Below are 7,573 nucleotides of genomic sequence, written 5' to 3' on the forward strand. Positions count from 1 at the left end.
TGCACACTAATCTCCTGTGTGGGACCTTGTCAAAAGCCTTCTGAAAATCCAAATATACCACATCCACTGGTTCTCCCCTATCCACTCTACTAGTTACATCCTCAAAAAATTCTATGAGATTCGTCAGACATGATTTTCCTTCCACAAATCCATGCTGACTTTGTCTGATCATTTCACCGCTTTCCAAATGTGCTGTTATCACATCCTTGATAACTGACTCCAGCAGTTTCCCCACCACCGACGTTAGGCTAACCGGTCTATAATTCCCCGGTTTCTCTCTCCTTTTTTAAAAAGTGGAGTTACATTAGCCACCCTCCAATCCTCAGGAACTAGTCCAGAATCTAACGAGTTTTGAAAAATTATCACTAATGCATCCACTATTTCTTGGGCTACTTCCTTAAGCACCCTGGGATGCAGACCATCTGGCCCTGGGGATTTATCTGCCTTCAATCCCTTCAATTTACCTAACACCACTTCCCTACTAACATGTATTTCGCTCAGTTCCTCCATCTCACTGGACCCTCTGTCCCCTACTATTTCTGGAAGATTATTTATGTCCTCCTTAGTGAAGACAGAACCAAAGTAATTATTCAATTGGTCTGCCATGTCCTTGCTCCCCATAACCAATTCACCTGTTTCTGTCTGCAGGGGACCTACATTTGTCTTTACCAGTCTTTTCCTTTTCACATATCTATAAAAGCTTTTACAGTCCGTTTTTATGTTTCCTGCCAGTTTTCTCTCATAATCTTTTTTCCCCTTCTTAATTAAGCCCTTTGTCCTCCTCTGCTGAACTCTGAATTTCTCCCAGTCCTCAGGTGATCCACTTTCTAATGGCTAATTTGTATGCTTCTTCTTTGGAATTGATACTATCCCTAATTTCTCTTGTCAGCCACGGGTGCACTACCTTCCTTGATTTATTCTTTTGCCAAACTGGGATGAACAATTGTTGTAGTTCATCCATGCAACCTTTAAATACTTGCCATTGCATATCCACCGTCAATCCTTTAAGTGTCATTTGCCAGTCTATCTTAGCTAATTCACGTCTCATACCTTCAAAGTTACCCCTCTTTAAGTTCAGAACCTTTGTTTCTGAATTAACTATGTCACTCTCCATCTTAATGAAGAATTCCACCATATTATGGTCACTCTTACCCAAGGGGCCTATCACAACAAGATCGCTAATTAACCCTTCCTCATTGCTCAAAACCCAGTCCAGAATAGCCTGCTCTCTAGTTGGTTCCTCGACATGTTGGTTCAAAAAACCATCCCGCATACATTCCAAGAAATCCTCTTCCTCAGCACCTTTACCAATTTGGTTCACCCAATCTACATGTAGATTGAAGTCACCCATTATAACTGCTGTTCCTTTATTGCACACATTTCTAATTTCCTGTTTAATACCATCTCCGACCTCACTACTACTGTTAGGTGGCCTGTACACAACTCCCACCAGCGTCTTCTGCCCCTTAGTGTTACGCAGCTCTACCCATATCGATTCCACATCTTCCCGGCTTATGTCCTTCCTTTCTATTGCGTTAATCTCTTCTTTAACCAGCAACGCCACCCCACCTCCCCTCCCTTCATGTCTATCCCTCCTGAATATTGAATATCCCTGAACGTTGAGCTCCCATCCCTGGTCACCCTGGAGCCATGTCTCTGTGATCCCAACTATATCATAATCATTAATAACAATCTGCACTTCCAATTCATCCACCTTATTACGAATGCTCCTTGCATTGACACACAAAGCCTTCAGGCGCTCTTTTACAACTCTCTTAGTCCTTTTACAATTATGCTGAAAAGTGGCCCTCTTTAATGATTGCCCTGGATTTGTCGGCCTGCCACTTTTACTTTCCTCCATAGTACTTTTTGTTTCTACCCTCACTTTACACCCCTCTGTCTCTCTGCACTGGTTCCCATCCCCCTGTAGTGAACTAATCTCCTCATGCCTAGACTCTTTAATTTGATTCCCACCCCCCAACCATTCTAGTTTAAAGTCACCTCAGTAGCCCCTGCTAACCTCCCTGCCAGGATATTGGTCTCCTCCAGCCCGCAGAAGTGACACGCGGCTGGGAGATCCGTGTACAAACTAAAGAACTTATTGCAGGGCACCGCTTCATGCAGCACCCTCCAGCCGAGATCCCCAAGGTGCATGGGAAGGACTCCCTTGTAAAGGGACTTCCATTGGGGACCCCCTTCACCTCCAGGTGGAAAGACCGACCGCCATGGCGTGTCGGGACGGTGGACAAATGCTAGGAAGTGGAGGGTGTGGAGCAGCAGCCCATAAAGGTACCTCCTGTCTGCATCCCTGAATGGGATTTTGGGTGTCGATGAAAGACGGCTCAAGTTGTGTGGATTCGTCTCTCGGGTAAGGCTGCGGGGCCTGGGCCCGACGAGCAGCTCAGAGTCGTTCCACACACCTGAGCCGCACGGACATCCGTTGAGACAGGGCAAGGGTCGGCCAGGACCCCGCCCTCTGCCAGAGGAGGGGATTCCCGGCCTGAAGCAACCATGTTCCAGACTCTCAGTAGGTCCTGATAGAAGCCGGGCAGCCTCTGCAAAGCAGCACGGCTGACGCCCGCCGGTGGTAGCTGCATATCTTCGGCAAGACAGCAGCCCCTCCGGAGGAAGAAAGTCGCCAACACGTGCCACCTGGGAGGGTGCTCGGCGTACAGGAATCTCTGCAGCGTCCTGAGGCGGAGAGCCGCCAGTCGTGTGCGTACACACACCAGCGACTGTCCGCCCTCTCCTTCTGGGAGACTCAGAACCGCTGCAGAGACCCAGTGCTTCCTGTTTCCCCAGAAGAAGTCCACTAGCTTCCGCTGCATTCTTGTGACAAAAGGGGCAGGGGGAGCGCCAAGGTGACCATCCGGTACCACAACATGGAGGCCACCAGCTGGTTTATGACCACCACCCTGCCTCGATAGGAAAGCACCCTGAGAAGGCCTGACCAGCGCCCTAGCCGGGCCATGACCTTTGTCTCCAGGTCCTGCCAGTTCGCCAGCCAGGACTCCCCAGAAGGACGCAGGTAGACTCCCAGATAGAGAAGACGTCTGGTGCTCCATTCAAAAGCTCTCATCTCCCCCGGCAGGGAGTCCACCTGCCACTGGCCTACTAAGAGTCCGGAACACCCGGGGCGCGCCAGACGAGCGGAGGCAGGATCTCCACCGCCGCCGCCTCCCAACCAACCGAACCGTGTCGGGCTTGCCGAGCCGCGCCCTACGGCCGTCCCCTCCCGGAGCGGGACGGCGACCTGGGCAGAGAGGCGCTGGCGGACCAAGCTTCATTCGCTGGGAGACCGCTAACTCGACCAGACACCGACACGAACGGAGCCGGAGTGCGACGCTCGCGACTCTTTAAACCACCGCCGTGCCCAACGGCTCGCGGGAACCGAAGGGGAGACGTCTAGGATACCCTGCTCGGGGGCGAAGGGAGTTTAGGTATAGGTGACCAGAAGTGTCCCGCACGGGGTGAAGAGACCAGCCCTGCACACCGGCCCGACTCCCCGACAGAGGCACAGTGGCCGTTGACCCAGGTTTCGTGGCGACGAGCCACCCGACGGCGCCCGAACCCGCAGCCGCTCCCTTTCCTGTTTTCGACTGCAGTCGGTTGCGCCTCCTTCACACATGTTCATCTTCATCTTCACCCATACCTGGAGGTGTCACTTCTTCTCCTGGTTCCGCAGAGGGCGTCCTAGATCCCGCTTCCAGGATAACTTCCTCATCGGATGGACCGGCAGGCACTGTGTCAGGAGGAGACTAGCCAAGGAGCTTCAGCCGCTTCTTGATGGCTTCGACTGATCTACCTGGGAGCAGAGGTGCTGCATTCCTACTGAGCCCAATGAGCCCCAGCTCTGGCAGCCACCGCTGCCCCGCACCACGCGTAGGAGCTCGATCTTCCTGCTCTGACTACCTACACCGTCGACTCGGCGTTTCCTCCCGTCTCCGGATCTTATGTTCGACAGGGTGTTGTCTCCGCATGAGCTGTCCCAACCCGGCCTAAGTGCGGAACGCAGCCGAGCAGATTCCGCACGCGAAGCTAGCCCCGCTGCCCCCCTCTATCGCGTGGGTACGACGGTGGTTAGACATACCTGACCGCGAGCGGAAGGCGCGACCACAATCGGGACACAGAAAACCTACCTGGCTCTTGGGTCTTGGGATAAGTCCCAGGGCAGTTGCCCAGGGTCCTTTACATATCGTTGTGACAGAACCCGAGAAAAAGACCCAGTGTGGGAGGTTAACCCACATCAGGTTTGGCCTGGATCTTAGCTCAAGGGGCGTACAAGTACGCCCCTATCCCCAGGGGTTGCCGTGAGGAGGTGCCCAGGCCGTGTGAGTGTGAGCATCAAATGACAACTCACACCCATTCCCCCCCCCCCCCCCCAGTCATAGTTACTCCTGCTGGTTACCCGCGCTGCATTGAATTTCTTCAAACTGGCCCTGGCAAACTGCTAACCAGCCTGTCCTGTCCTAACAATTCTTAAGAAACCAGGAACAGGCAATTTCGTGAACCCACCACTTATCTCCTGCCAAATTGTTAACCAACCTGGCCCAGACAATTCATCAACCAAGCCGGCCTGGGCAATTTGTTAACCAAACTGGCCTGGACAATTCGTTAGCCAACCCGGCCCGGACAATTCGATAACCAACCCATCCTGGACAATTCATTAACCAAGCCGGCCTGGGCAAATTGTTAACCCGCCCGGTCCTGACAATTCGATAAACAACCAGCTCAGGACAAATGCTTTACCCCAATCACAATTGGTTCATGCCCCACCGTCAAAATATCCCAGTCAATATTTATCAGAAAGTCCTTGATGGCCCGCTGGTCAGAGGGCCTGCCACCTGATGAGAGACATATTTACTCCCGCCAGTTACCAGTGCTTTATTGTATATCTTCAAACTGGCCTTGGAAAACCGCTAACCCAATCAGCCGGTCCTGAGAATTCTTTTTTTTTGAATATAATTTTTATTGAGTTTTCGAAGTGATTACTTAGAATGATAATATCTACCCTCCCCCTCCCCTTGACCCTTCCCCCCAATATATTCCCCTACCTAAAACAAAAAGAAAAATAAAGAAGCACTGCCTGGATATTGGAAGGTTTCCACATGCTCCATGGGATTCAAAATAAATTTAATTAATTTATTTATTATTTTCCCCAAGGGACCAACATCTTTATCATCGGAGCAACTAAATACGCCATCTTATCTTTTGTAAATAAGGGCGCCAAATATTCAAAAATGTATCATATTTATCTCTTAAATTATAAGTAATTTTTTTGAATGGAATACAACTAGAAATTTCATTATTCCAATGATTCATACTTAAATACGAATCTGTTTTCCAAGTCCTGACATTTCTTAACAATCCCGGAACAGACATTTCGTGAACCAACTGCGTCCGGCCCTGACAATTGGTGAACCAACACGGCCCAGGCAATTCGTTAACCCATCTGGGTCTGACAATTCGATAAACAACCAGATGAGCACAAATCCTTTACCCCCAATAACAATTGCTTTATGCCTCACCGTCAAAATGTCCCAGCCAGTCTTTATCAGAAAGTCCTTGATTTCCCGCTGGTCAGAGGGCCCGCCGAGTTATGAGAGTCATAGTTACTCCCGCCGGTGTCGGGTTCTGTTGGGTTTCAGTGGGACTCAAGTGCAGACTGATGGATACTTTTTCACCAGCATTTATTAGGGAGCACAAAGGCAACAGTCTTTCAAAAACAGAAGGCAGGCACGAATCCGAAATAGCAGGCAGAGGTCTTACCCGGAAAGGCAGTCAGGCGAGGGTAGATAATCCAGAGCGCACAGGCAAAAATCAGGTCCACAAACGGGCAAAATCCAAAACACAGAATCAGGCGAAATCGGTTGGCAGAAGCCACAATGACAGGCTAGAACAACACAGGTCAGAGCTGGGACGAACTGGCAGAGAAGGCTGGTCAAGGCAGGGTTTAAATGGACAGGGTAATGGGTGAAAATTAGAAACAGGTGCATGTAAATGAGGAGAGAAGCAGGTAATTCTTTTAAATCTTTTTATTAATTATTATTGAAAATCAACAACAGAGAAAAATACATCAAAATAATCAAGACAACATATCCATATGTAGAATAAGAGTTAAACTATCAACCAAGCTGAACAGTATATCAATAATAATCAAAAAACAAAATGTTAAAGCTTTTTTTTATGGAAAAAAGAAAGAAAAAAGAATCTTTGCTAACTAAAACAGAAAAAATCCCTAATAACAAAAAAAATGGGAAAAAAAACCCATTTGGAGCACAAACCTGGAGCTATACGCCATACAAGTTTCCATTAAAAAAAAAAGACATCAATCCACCAACCAATTCCATACACCCAAGCATCAGAAAAGGACCATCTTTATTAACTCAAATCAAATGATAACAACGGGCAAAAGAACCCCAACTTTTCTCAAAGCCAAGTCTAGGATCAAAAGTTCGACTTCTAATTTTTTCCAAACGAAGACATAACATCACCTGAGAGAACCATTGTATCAAAGTGGGAGCAGAGGCATCTTTCCATTTTAATAAAATAGCCCTTCTAGCCAATAATGTGACAAATGCAATTACGTGTTGGTCTGATATAGAAATACCATGAATATATTGAGGAATTATACTAAACAAAACTGTCAATTTATTAGGTTATAAATTGATTTTTAAAGCTTTAGAAATTGTAGAAAAAATAGATTTCCAAAATTGTTTCAATACAGAACACGACCAAAACATATGTGTCAATGTAGCTATCTCAGTTTTGTATCTATCACACTGACTATTTACATTAGGAAATATCTTAGACAATCTCTCCTTCGTCAAATAACGATGTACAATTTTAACTTGAATTAGAGAGTGACTGGCAGAGATCGAAGAAGAGTTAACCAGCTTCAAAATTCACAACCAATCCTCTGTTATCAAGGTCATGTTAAGCTCTCTTTCCCAATCTTGTTTAATCTTAAGTAAAGGATAGTTATCCTGTTGTAATAGTAAATTATAAATTTTCCCAATGAAACATTTCACTAAATGGTTCATTTTTAAAACAGTGTGTAACAGGTCAGAGTCTTGTATATATGGAAAATTACTTAAATATTCTTGAAAGAAATGTCTGACCTGAAGATATTGCAAAAAATGTGAATATGAGAGAGTATTTAGTTACTAATTTCTCAAAGGACATCAATTGGCCTTCTTGAAACAAATTCATAAAGGAAAAAATTCCTTTATTCCTATGAAGAGAAAAGGTAGGATCACTAAGTGAAGGTTTAAATAAATAGTTTCGATAAATTAAACTAAAAAGGTTAAATTGTTTAAGATTGAAAAACTTACAAAACTGGTACCAGATTCGTAATGATTGATTATTCATAAGATTTATATTTAGAAAAGAAATTTTGGCTAATTGTACAGGTAAAGGAGCTCCTAATAACGAAGTTAAATGAAATTGTTTCACAATTTTCAATTCCAGATCAACCCAAGGTGGTCGTTCCTTTTTATCGGTCCAATATAACCAAGAACACACATATTGTATATTAACGCCCATTAGTACATTCTTAAATTAGGCAAAGTAA

Source organism: Mobula birostris, unplaced genomic scaffold (genome assembly GCF_030028105.1).
Source record: "Mobula birostris isolate sMobBir1 unplaced genomic scaffold, sMobBir1.hap1 scaffold_181, whole genome shotgun sequence".
NCBI lineage: Eukaryota > Metazoa > Chordata > Chondrichthyes > Myliobatiformes > Myliobatidae > Mobula > Mobula birostris.